The sequence below is a fragment of the Coloeus monedula genome, assembly GCF_965178545.1.
Source record: "Coloeus monedula genome assembly, chromosome: 6".
In the NCBI taxonomy this organism is placed as follows: Eukaryota; Metazoa; Chordata; class Aves; order Passeriformes; family Corvidae; genus Coloeus; species Coloeus monedula.
This window is the reverse complement of record NC_138786.1, coordinates 52,715,621-52,728,346: the sequence shown is the minus strand read 5'-3', so window position 1 is coordinate 52,728,346 and position 12,726 is coordinate 52,715,621.

Sequence of the window (12,726 nt, the reverse complement as noted above, 5' to 3'; positions counted from 1 at the left end):
ATTTTGCAACCGTGCATGAGGATTTGAGCATCTCTGAGAGTGCAGTGTCACCCGTAGAGACACCAATGCCTTGTGAGGATGAGAGGGGAGAGGGAGGGCTGGGACCAACCTGCCTGGTGGTAGCACGGCCCCATGTGACCTCATACAGCACATTCACTCAAAAATGCTGCAGCACAGGCTGCTGAAATGGCAGGACAACAGCTGGGTCTGCTCGTCTGGTGGGTGCCAGTGATGGTACATGTGTGTCTGGTTACAGGGCTCAGCTTTCTCCATGCGGGCAGGGGGTTTCTTTCCCCACTCATCCTCTCCTTGCTGCACTCACCCCACCCATGTCATACACCACCATACACTGCTGCTCAGTCCCTCTATCACCTGCTGGAAAAGAACAGCAACACCGGTGTGATTAAACATAACGAGCTGCTGATTAACACTGGAAAACACAAGTGAAAACATTTCATTTCAATTGCCTTTCTTCTTGAGTTAATTAATATAAAACACAAAGACTCTGAGCTGTATTACCCTGCCTGCTTGACGCAAAGCACTTTGACTGAACAGGTTTGCAATTAATGTTTGTGTTGACTTGCACCTTCCATTAGCATAACAAAAGAGACTAATAGCACCTTTCAGATGATTCCCAGTGATTTAGCTACTCTTTGGGCTATTACCCACTTGCTGTGGGAATGCTTGAGCTGCGGGGAAAGTGCAACACAGTCCTTCTTCCTGAAGAAGCCATGCTAAAGAGAAATGTCCATGGACCACCTGCTCCACAGTATCTAAATTTGGCTTTATACAACGCTTTAATATCAGCTGCTTGAAGAAGCATTGTTCAGGAGGTCAGTGAAAACTTTGGCTGTAACATTAGGGAGAGTATTTTTGATCCCATACTGATGGTTTGGGCAGTTCAGGGCCATGTTTTAGTCTGAACTGCAATCAGTAAGGCCGTGAAAGCTGAAATAAATGTTCACATTTGTTAGGTGACCAGACGTATGCTCTGGGTTTACAATTGGCTTGTAAACCCTGTGGACATATCTGACTGCCCTCTCCTGGAACGTGACGGAGTTGCTATTGCATTCCTCCAACCAGCTAAACATTAGACCTATGGAAATTACTTTTGTTTTGCTATTTTAGAGTTATATCATATATACAACACATATATAACACATACATAAATATACTGTATATATAGCATATAAATATAAACTATATGCTATATGTGTAAGATATAAATACATTAATTTTCTGCAATTCTAAGAGCATGGTTAAAACTGATTTACTTCTTCATGCAGCAGTTCATAACTATACCTGCTCTTTTCACAGCTACCAATATTATCATCCTACTAGATTTACTGAAAAACGTTTTAGTAACTGGTGCAGGTACACCCATTGCTAAGCTACATTCCCTCTCTCACCTATATATTACATTAATAATATACTCAGTCATAGCAATGACTGAGTATAAATCAAGGATACACATAGATTTATTGTGCTTTTTTAGATTGCCACCTATTTTTTTATCAGTTTCAGCAAAAAGCATACATAGAATCTGACTCTCTGTAAAGAATTAAGTAATTAATACAATGGGTTTTAACAAAAAACTAATTTTATGTTTTTATAAATGTTAATTGTTTGGAGAAGGTTATGCTAGTTTCTGTCTAAATCTGCTTTTAAGGAGTTCCTTATAACCAGGCGATAAGAGATCTCCAAGAGCAACAAAGTTTCATATTGTTGTTACCCAGCACCATTGTTCTGTGCAGATATGAGCTTTTCTTCTGGGCATCTCAGTATCTTAGAATCATAGAATGGCCTGGGTTCAGAGGGACCTTAAAAATAATCTAGTTCCACCCTTCCTACAGAGGACAGGGACACCTTCCACTAGACCAGGTTGCTCAAATCCCCATCCAAACACCTGTGGAGCAGAAAAGTCGGGTTTCATCATGTCACATCAAAATATCTGGCCTAGTTTTGACTGCTGTATTAAAATATTTAATTTGTCTCCAGTGTGGGAAAGAGGATATGTAATTAATCATTTAGGAGACTCATTAGGTTTGCCCCATATTCAGTATTACATTGGCTGAGGTCTTTAGGCACCTGGAAATGTCTTGCAACCTCTTCTGCAAACAGATTGGCACCTCTCAGTAGCACGGGGTGAAGCAATAAAACCAATCAAATTCATGGTCCCTCCTTTATGTTGCTACTACTCCATTAGTTTTAACAGCCTCCCTTGACACACAGAGGTATAAAGGAATACCAGACGCCTGCTTTGCTATTTTTGGAAGCTGACTTCAATACAGGAAGGTCAGAAAAACATGTGTGGGTTTATTTAAACTTTTTTTTTCTTAACCTTCCATTTTTTTTTATTTACAATAACTCATTTTAAGGCATTTTACTGAAGAAAGAACCTAAAACAGATATATTTGCTTTAACAGAAAAGAGCATCATATTTTAAAATTAATGCTGGGAAACAATTCAATGAGAATTAGGGGTCTGGCTGTGTCTTAGGTTTATGCATGTTTTTTAAAAATTGGTATTGATACTACAGGGACTACGACAAGGACAAATTCACTAAAAGAAGCAGGGATGAGTTGCAATCATTATTTCCTATTAATAGAGGCAGGGATGCTGCAACTCATGGGGTGGGAGAGCAGATGTGGCCCTTTCCCTGCTACCTCCTATACCATAGCTGTGCTGGGAAAGCTCCTTGGTGTCAACTGATGGTGTGAGCACTGGTGAGCTGGGAAGGGACAGGACACCATGGTCATACTCTGAGAGCCTAATGGATGTGTTACATAGGATTTCTCCATGGTTTAGTCACCCTTACAGGAAAAAAACCCAACGAAACCAACCAACCAAAACAAAACAAAAAAAACCCAAAACCCCCAAGTCTAAGCTATGTGGAAATGTTGCAAGAACACTGTGTAATGGAACAGTGTCAGGTTGTAGCATCACATCAGGAATGGCTGGTCAAGGTAACACGGGAGAAATCACCATAGTCACCAATGCTATGTGCAGCTTTTCCCCCTGCAGGCCCAGAATGACTTGAAGAACATCCCATGTTCTACGAAACAGCTGAATAAACCTGTGCTGAGTGATAAATATGCCAGCTCATTCAAATCTCTTGCCTTGTCAAACAGATAGTCATCAAAACCCAGCATTCTGCTGTAGCTGTGAAGAGCTACTCTACAAAGAGGGGCTGGAGTGAGATGAAAATGGGCCAATCGCCTCTTCTGGGCAATATCACTGGAATCAGCAGGGGGAAAAAATTGAACACCAGGTAAAAATGCACAGCAAGAACAAAACATGAGAGTGGGCAGATGTAAGATCCATTAGCTCATTAAGGGTGGAGCTGTTGGCCTGCTGGGAAATTATTGTCCACTTTATATCTTGATATTGGAAAGAAATTAACTAAAAGAGCCAAGGCAGTTTTAACACTTGAGCTGCTTAATTATGCCTTTTAAAGTTGTCTTTGAAGCCATGAAGCAAAGGATGAACGAAATGCTCTCTGAAGGTCCTTATTAGCCATTCCCTTCTCTGATGGCAATAATAATTACACTGTCCTGCATTGGAAGGAATGTTCCCAGTGAATCCCCATACTCTGTGATAACATTTCCAGCAGGGCAGGCTGAGATAATGATGTGGGTAATTAGAGCTCTGGCTTCAGGGTAGGAGAGCTACGGTGGTGAGCTGTGAATGGCCCTCCTGGGCAGAACATCCTTGCCTCACCTCCCAAGGCTTAGGCTAGAGGAGAAAACCCTGCAGCTGAGGGGAAGTCCTGCTCAAATGATTTGACTCCTCCTACATGTGTGGATTCCAAAAGAATTTCCTTCCTTATTGTTGTACCAAATATGTTGTTTGTTGTACCAAAATGGTAGATGAGGTTTTTTGTTAGATTTGATTTTTGTTGGATTTTAACCACTGGAAACACCATTATCATCCTTCAGTCTGTGTGCTGCATGATGTACCACAGAAGCTGCTAATGAATATCCTGTTAAACATTGAAACATATCCACTAATGGCAAAAGAGACCCATAAAAAGGCAGGGGTATCTCAGCAGCACTTCTGTGCCACTGATGCTTCATCTGGTATTTGCAAAGTGAAACTGCCCAGAAATTGCATCCCTGGAGCACCCTGCACCTGTGGCAGCAGCAGCGCTGGTGAAGCAGCAGGCAGGCAATGGCAGATTGCAGCGGGACTTTCCCTGGCAGCACCTGACACAGGCATGAATAATGGAGAGACTCATTAATCATTTACAGAATAGCTGTTCCTGTGGATTCGTCAGCATTAGAGACTCATGTTGAAGTCTTTCTCTTTTAATCCCGCTGAGCATTTTGTGCTTGGAAAGGTCATGCTGTCCCTAGCATGGGAAAAGCCACACTAGAAGAGGGTTTTGCAGCCCATAGCTCAGCCACTTCGAGATCCCTGCCCAATCTCACAAAACGCAACACTGGTCCAAGTCGGCCGTGAACCTAAAGGGAAGTGGTCTCTACAAATAACAAGAAAACGTGAAAGGAAGCGGAAAAAATATTTAAAATGTAAAGTCTAAAACTGTTTAAAAATGTAACTGTTCCCCCCATCCATCTGTGCTCCGTAGCTGTCCCCAGTTCCCCTGCCCTGTCCCGCTCAGAGCCGCCCTGCCGTGCCCGCTGTCCCGGGGCAGGAGATGCCGCGCTCCGGCTGCACCGGCCGCTCCCGGCCGCAGGAGGGGAGCGCTGCCGCACGCACCCGGCCGCTCCCCGCTCTCTCCTGATGGGAAGCAGGGCTGTGCCCCAGCCCCTCGCTGCGGGACGGGGGACCGGCAGGAGCCCCCGGGCAGGGCGCTGCAGGAAGGAGGGAGCGGCCGGGAGCCCCCGGCTCGCCGCAGCACACCGGGGCCGTGCTCACAGCCTCACCGTGCGCGAAGGGCTGCGCTAAATGCGGGCAGCCCGATGCCGTGAACCCGAGCGAGAGCCGTGTGTGTGATGACACCCGCGGGGTGTGTCACACGTGGCGTGGGGCTCCCGGCCGGTCAAACGTGCCGGGTGCCCGAACGCGCGGCAGAGCCAACCACGCGTCCAGATCTCGCTGCGCTCCCGGCAGCGCACGCCGGACGGGGGAAGGGATGATGCGCTGTGATTTCGTGCTCCTGGAGCTTTTATCCACCAGCTAAGATTCTTCTCTATAGTATCTAAAACAAACAAACAATAATCCCTCCTTAATGTACATACACTTATTTGTCTGGTTTGGGTGGACATTTCTGGATGCTTCGCAGCTCAAGCAGGGCGCGGTGTGCCTGCTCTGATCACTGCCTGGCTGCAGGAATACAGCGTTCAGTAGCTTAATCAGAGGTGGGGAGCTGTGATTTCAAGGCAAATATTGGGCTGGATCCGAAGCTTGTTGAAGTCAACAGGGCTCCCACAGCAGTTTTTAATCAAGCCTATCATTAATTCCCTAATGAAGTTAGCCGCTTATCTTTATTAGATGGACTCTTCAATAAATTGATTTAATCTAGAAGACTTCTACTCCTTGACAGATTTTCAGAGCCCCATGCACTCCTGCTTCTGCGCAGAGCCCAGCATGACCTCAGCCAACCATGCTCTGCTTCCCAAGGAGCTAATCAGCTGGCAAATCTCCCCTCAATCAATAAGCATTTATTCTAATTGAAACCAACATCGACTGGATACCAACCAGGAATGTGAAATGCCCTATAAATAATGTGCATGAGCTGGAGCCTGGGAGCTGGCAGTGGCAGGGCTGTCAGTGGGAGTGCTAACGGGGTGGGGGACACATGCCACCCAGTGCTCTGTCACTCACCCAATGCCCTATTTACAGCTCTCACCAGGGAGCTCCCTGTCTCACTTTGATGATGAATTAGTTTCCTCTAATGGATCAGCCTCCCAGTCCCTCATTGCAACACCTTGCAGAATGCACTGCCTAACAAAAATTCCTCATTAACATATAAATCATGATGTATTTCCTTTTGGCACCCCAGGCAAAACAATGGGCCGAGAGCTCCTCCCCATCAAGCTTTTCCCTGAAGGGAGAACTTTCATTGATTGCTAAATGGAAAGTGGAAAGAGTGAAATCATTTAATTGTATGACTCCTCTGATGTGTTGCATTGTAGACTTTAAGTAAGCATATGACTTTCCCAGCAAAGATGCCCTCTCCACATTTTATTGCAGGACAAGGTATGATTCTTCTCTGTCATAACCAGTTACTATAGTAGATGTTCAAGTGTTAAGTTCACCAACAAGATCGGGGTCTTTTGAATACCCCACCTGCAATGGGGATAAAACCTAAATTCACAAATAAGGTTTAAGATCAGAAATTTGTCATAGCTGCCCAATCTTTTGTAGACAGATCTGTTTTCTCCATGCCACATGGTGCAAGGATACAAGGTGGCTCTGAGTCAGGAGCTGAGCAGCCATCACTAGCACTGCTCTGTGCTGAAGTTAATAAACACTTTTCATAGTCAGTCTGGGAAACACCAGCAAAGATACCTTGAGGCATTTGGTGTTTTATATCTAGCTCTGCTACAAACTCGTAGGGTAATGGTAGGTGACTGCCTGTATGGACAAGTTAGGATCATCTGAACTAGTAAATTTTCAGTTCACTCACTAGAGCAAATAAAGAAATTGCCCCCAACAACCCCTGTTTCTCATTGGTTGGACTATGCAGAAACTCATTTCTGATTCTGGATTTTCATGTGGGTATGCCATGGGCTGATAGCAATGTGGAATCTGTATCTGCCAAATCTGGCTTGAAAATGAAGACAGGAAGCACCACATTGTCCACTGAATTGAGGGATAACACATTGTAGCTCCACCTCAAGCCTTAATAATATGTCCAGGAAATGGACCAAGTTGGCACAACACGCAGCAGCAGCAGGAAGGAGATGCTGAGTGCTGGTGCCTGCACTGCAGACCCCTTGGAGCATCCTCTTCCTCCTCTGAAGCTGCACCAGAGATGGCATACAGGATCTACCAAACCCATCACCAGCATTGTGTCAGTACCTGGAGAAGTAATGAGCACTGTGAAATAGTTCACTTTGGATGAACGGCAAGGAAACCTGTTGACCAAACATTCTCAGCCCATCCTGTGTGCTCCTCTGACCTCCACACCAGTGGCACAGCCCATGCAATCTGTCCTTCCCTCAATCTCAGGGAAGCCTGTCCTGTGGCTTCTCCCACTCCCTGGCATGTCTGGTAGACAAATCAAACTTCCATATGGTGCATTTGGCAAGAGGTGCCTGTCTGGAGAGCACAGCAGATGGTCTTTAAGGAACAAGATTGTGGTTGCTCCCCACAATGCCTCATTGCAGAGAGTGCAGCAGAAAGACAGTGAGCATCTACTTTCCAGTTCTATATCATGTACTTTTTACAGGAGTCTCCATGATCTCAGGGCAGTGGCAGAGAGGGAATAGCTGAAATACCTAGCCCAGCACCTGAGACCAAGGTGAGAAGCATTTCCCAGAGTGTAATCATTCCCAGGGTAGGACCTACAACAATTCCCACACCATCCTTCCAGACAGGAATCTGCCACCCTCTGAGCTCAGGCAGCTCAGCCTCTCCTCAAAGCATCGCCAGTGCAGCCCTACCCTTTCCTATCCTGCCTCCTTTCAACCCCTTCTCTTTCTCCACAGCAGCTCTTCCTCCACAGGCTTTCTCCTTTGCTGCCCTACCTGCACTCCTCAGATTGACGGTAAATGCAGTTAAACCAGCACAGGCATCATCTTCTTTTCTCCTCTCGCCTTTTCTGGGAAACTTTCTAATTTCACACTAAAATCCATAGACAACTGAAATTTTGGCAGTTTCAACAGGAATAATAAGACTGCTTTCACTGTTGCAAATTTGCCTTTTTGCTGTCCTACCTTCTGTCAACGCTAGGCAGCATGTTACCTGCCTTTACATCAAACACTAAGTGCAGCCTGCAAATTTAAGCCTGCACAAGCCGGCTCACCCTCCCCTCGACCTTCTGTTTACCATCCATTTGCTACATTACACAGGATTTAAAGCAAGGATACATTTTTTCTTGTTTTGTGTTTACATTAGAGAGATCGGTATCAGTTTAATTAAATAATCTCAAAATAATTTCGTAGCAGGCACTGTTTTCCTTGTGCAGACAGCAGCAGAGCACGGAGCCAGTGTAACTCCATCCAGCTCTGCTGCGGTGGGGCTGAGCCAGCTGGGCAAGGAGGAGTGCCTGCAGCAATGCAGCTTGGGGTCATTGCCTCCAGCAGCACTGCCAGAAGGAGAACTTGGAAATTCCAGCAACTCTTCCTGGAAAGGTGTCCTTTGTAAACATGCAGGAAACCTTAAAAGGAAGCCTGGTGCCATCACTGCAAGGCAGGCTATAAAATAGGGCACAGAAGGCATGTTTCTCCTAAATCCCAGCACTTTTTTGCTATTTATGCACCACAACATCCATTCCTTTCATTTGTGCAGAGCGCTATTTTCAGTTTTCCAACTTTTTTCAGGTGCTTTTCCCTTACCAGCCAGGCCTTATGTGGTACACCAGTGTTAATCCACAGCTGTCCTGGCACCACCTGCTGATCTAGTCCTCCCCTTTTTTTTCCGCTTATGTTTTTCAGAAATTAGTAGAGGGGCCTGGAGTTCTGACTGTTTTAACTGCTGAATACTTCCTGCACAATTTTTAGCTGTGGTCTTGAGTCATGGCTGTGGATTCTCTTCTACTGACTCATACAAGGGGAAGAATTCATCTCCATTAGAAGGCTGAGTGATCAAAATGATTTATACCCATCATGCTTTTATCCCTTTCGAATTTACCGTGTATCACACAGACCCAAATTCTAAATGTCTTGTGAGGAAATGAAACCCATTAAGAGTGATTTTGAGCCTGCCAGTTCTCATGGAGCCTCAGTTGCCCTCAGTCCTGGGAGCACCTGTCAGGAGATGCACCACAGTGACAAAGCTGCCCACCAGCTGCCACCAGCAAAGGTGACTACGGGGTGAAACAAGCCAAAAGCATACTTATGATAATATGTGCTGGTTTTGGCTGGGGTAGAGTTAATTTTCTTCCCAGTCACTGGCGTGGGGCTTTGTGGATTTGTCCCGAACACAGGGTTGGTAATACAGAGATGCCTTTGTTATTACTGAGCAGGGCTTACACAGAGCCAAGGCCTTTTCTCCTTTCTGTACTGCCATGCAGGGAAGTTGGAGGTGCATGGGAGGTTGGGAGGAGACACAGCCAGGACAGGTGACCCCAGGTGACCAAAGGGAAATTCCAGGCCATATGACATCATGTGCAGTATATAAAGCAGAGGGAAGAAGGAGGAAGAGGGGACATTTGGAGCGATGGTGTTTGTCTTCCCAAGTCACTGTCACATGTGACGGGGCCCTGCTCTCCTGGAGGTGGGTGAGCACCTGCCTGCCCATGGGAAGCAGGGATTAATGCCTTGTTGTGCTTTGCTTGTGCACATGGCTTTTGCTTCCCCAACTGAACTGTCTTTATTTCAACTCACGAGTTTCTACCTTTTACCTTTCTGATTCTCTCCAATGTACCACTGGTGGGGAAGCAAGCAAGTGGCTGTCTGGGGTTTGGCTGCTGGCTGGGGTGAGCCCATGACATCATGGAAGCTCTATGCCTGGCTCTCACACCCAGCACAAGGGCCCGTGGAGAACACAGCCCTCCTCAGAAGAAAGCTCTCAGCAACATGGAGCAGTGCAATAACCAGTATATGAAGCACCCAAGGGCACATGGGACCTTCTCTGGGGCTTCACCAAGGACAGTGCATGACAGCCCCTTTCCCAACAGGCATCACCTCAGCCTGGCAGAGCCCCCACAGCTGGGGAAGTTGAGGAAGGGCATGGCTGTCTTTGCTGCCATCAGTAATCAGGCCAAGAGTCAATACCAAGGAGATGCATGCAGCCTCTTACAGCTGGGGACATGAAAAATGCTTAGCACTTCTGCCATCCTGGCCTTTCTCACTGTGCTTTCAAAATCCAAGTTAATGGGTCTGCAGAATCCCTTTGTGTGCAGTATTTTATCTAGAGATTTGCGGTTTCTGAGGCCAAGACCTTTACTACTACTCACTTGAACTGTGCAAGCTGTAGTTGCACAATAGTTAAACATCACTAACCAGGTGTTTCATCTGGTGCTGTCCCAGTCCCTCCTGTATACCTGGTTGCTGGCATGATGCTTATCTGACCATGGGGTAATTCAGCTTAGGAAACTAAACCAGCAGAAAACTGACCTGGCAAAAAAAAAAAATTGCTTTCTGCTAGGTGAGCTCCTGCACTGGCTCGTTGCAGTGTCTGGGAGATGGGAGTGCCTCTAAGGGTTATCTCCATTTGGGGAGGTATTTCCATTTGGCAAGAGAGGGACCATGCCAGTGCTAACCAAAGTAATTTTGAAGCAATGTGTTGGAGCTTATTCAGTTGCCCTATCACACAAAGGGACAACTAGACACAGGAGTCCAGGCATGGTGATGAAATGCAGTATCTCACATATTCAAATTTGAGATCTTCCCTGAAATCCCTTGTAGTAGAGAGCTGATATGTGCACTTGTGTTGTTCACATTGTGTTTGCAAGTAGGCTGTCCGGGGAGGTTGTGGAATCTCACTCTTGGCAGATAATTTTAAAAAATCCCCAGGTACCATCCTGTGCTATTAGCTGTAGGTGGTCCTGCTTCAGCAGGGAGGTTGGACAAGATGACCTCCAGAGCTCCCTTCCAACCTCAACCACTCTGTGATGATTCTGTGTCCCATTAAATACAGTTCAGAAGCAGCTGTATGCACATGAGCCACAGGGTGGAAGGCCGAGCCCAAGGGAGGAGAGCCAGAGGGCAGTTTCTTAATTAAGGTGAATCAATCTGCCCTGACAATGGATGGAAAAGTGGGTTTCATGCAGCTTTCTGGTTCTGGCACCCACGTTCTCAGTGCCTCCCTGGCCTCCAGACCACACTCATGCCACCACAAGTTCACAGCAGGGAGTTCCCTGACTTAACACTAACACCTGCTTCGGGTTCATTTCTGTCTCTAATGTCTGTGGATTCTGTCTGGCTGTGAAGCAGCCCCGCTGCAGGGGATGGGGCAAGGGAAGTGGTGGTGAAGCTTTTCCAGAAACACAGATTCGTATTGGTTGTAGTGGAACACAAAGCCACATGGGCAATGTTCCTGCACCATGGTGCTTCCAGCCACACCTGCCACAGCTCTGCCCATTCTCCTGTCCTTTCCATGCCCCCCTGCCCATTCTCCAGCCTTTCTTTATCAATAAATTCTAACTCTTCAGCAACCTCCCCCTTCCTCTGGCCCTCATCCAGCCAGTTTTTTCTCACTAACCGCACATACTTATTTTAATTTCTTTGCTCAGAAAATTTTCTGCCATTTTAGTGGGTGAAATTGATTTTCAGGGAGCAGGAGCTCAAGGTACCTGGCAGATGCACAGAGGCAAGGGCAGACAAGGAGTTTGTGGGACCCTTTTGGCAGTGATGAGGTGCTACTTTGACTTGACAGACCAAAGTCAGATGCTCCTGTTTGATCTCACTCTCCAATTTAATTATTTCTGTTCTTTCCTCCCCTGTACTGATGAAAATGGAGTTTTTGAAATGTGAATTGGGCTTGTAAATGTAGTCACTATTTTTTTTCCCCCAGTCTCTGAACCAATCCGTTTAACAGCTCACTAACCCAAAATGAATGCTATTATATGACTGCAGTGTGGATAAACAGTAAGTTGATAGCACGGTTGAGATGCAAATCTACAGATAACATTTGACTTCAAGGGCAGAGGATCTCAGAAGTCCTGGCTGCACTGTACCTCAGGGACAGCCTGGAGGAGCAGAGGGAAGAGCCAGCAGGCTGACAGGCAGCCCCTTCCCACCCCATCCTCATGTTTAAATGCAAACAAGTACTGAGAACAGAAAACGGAGGATTATTAATATATATATATTCCTGCCATTCTCTGCATGTTATTAATCCTCTTTTCCGCTACCAGAGAATATATTAGTGAGAGTAGGCTAATAATGCAGAGACATCTGGCTGAGACTAGAAAGAGTAGCATGTTTATGCATTATTAATGTGTTAGAAAAAACAGACTTCTGTGGCCTGACTGTATGTATTGGATCAGTGTGGAATGGCCTTTATAGGAGAGTTAGCACTGATAACTGGTCCATTTTGCTTATCTTTTGCAATGGAATAATCTCCAGGAAGAGGCATGCTTATTTTGTCAAACAGTGAAAGAGATTATGTTTTGAAATAGCCTTTACTGAGCAGTTAGAGCACAACACTACTTTATTCCTAAAAGAGAGAATGTGGTCTGGGAATTAATGCAGGGTGAGCAGAATAGGGAAAATGCAAATTTCCACCTTAGCAAATCTGTAATCACAAACTGTGCCTTTGGGGATCCTTGGTTGTCTGAGAACAGCGGTGCTCCAGTCCCACCAGTGAAACAGAAAACTTTTGATGGGAACACAAAATTACAGTGGGGCTTCCTAAGGCATAACTTTGGCACAGAGGAGATGCATTTTGTTGACCGGTTTATGTCTTGACAAATATAACACAAGGAGGCTAAAACTTGTGCAGTAGGGCAGGGGGTCACTGGGGCTGCCCAGGTATGAGACATAATAATCAGTTTTATCTTCCAGCTTTGTGTCCCTTCGATTTATTGGTTGGATGTGTGATGGTTAAATCAGCAAGAAACTGGAGGAGGCCGGAGTCTCGGAAAGAGAGAGCTACATGCATTCATGTGCTGCTCCTTTTCAAAGGATAGACTGACTTTGTTAACATCTAGCTCGT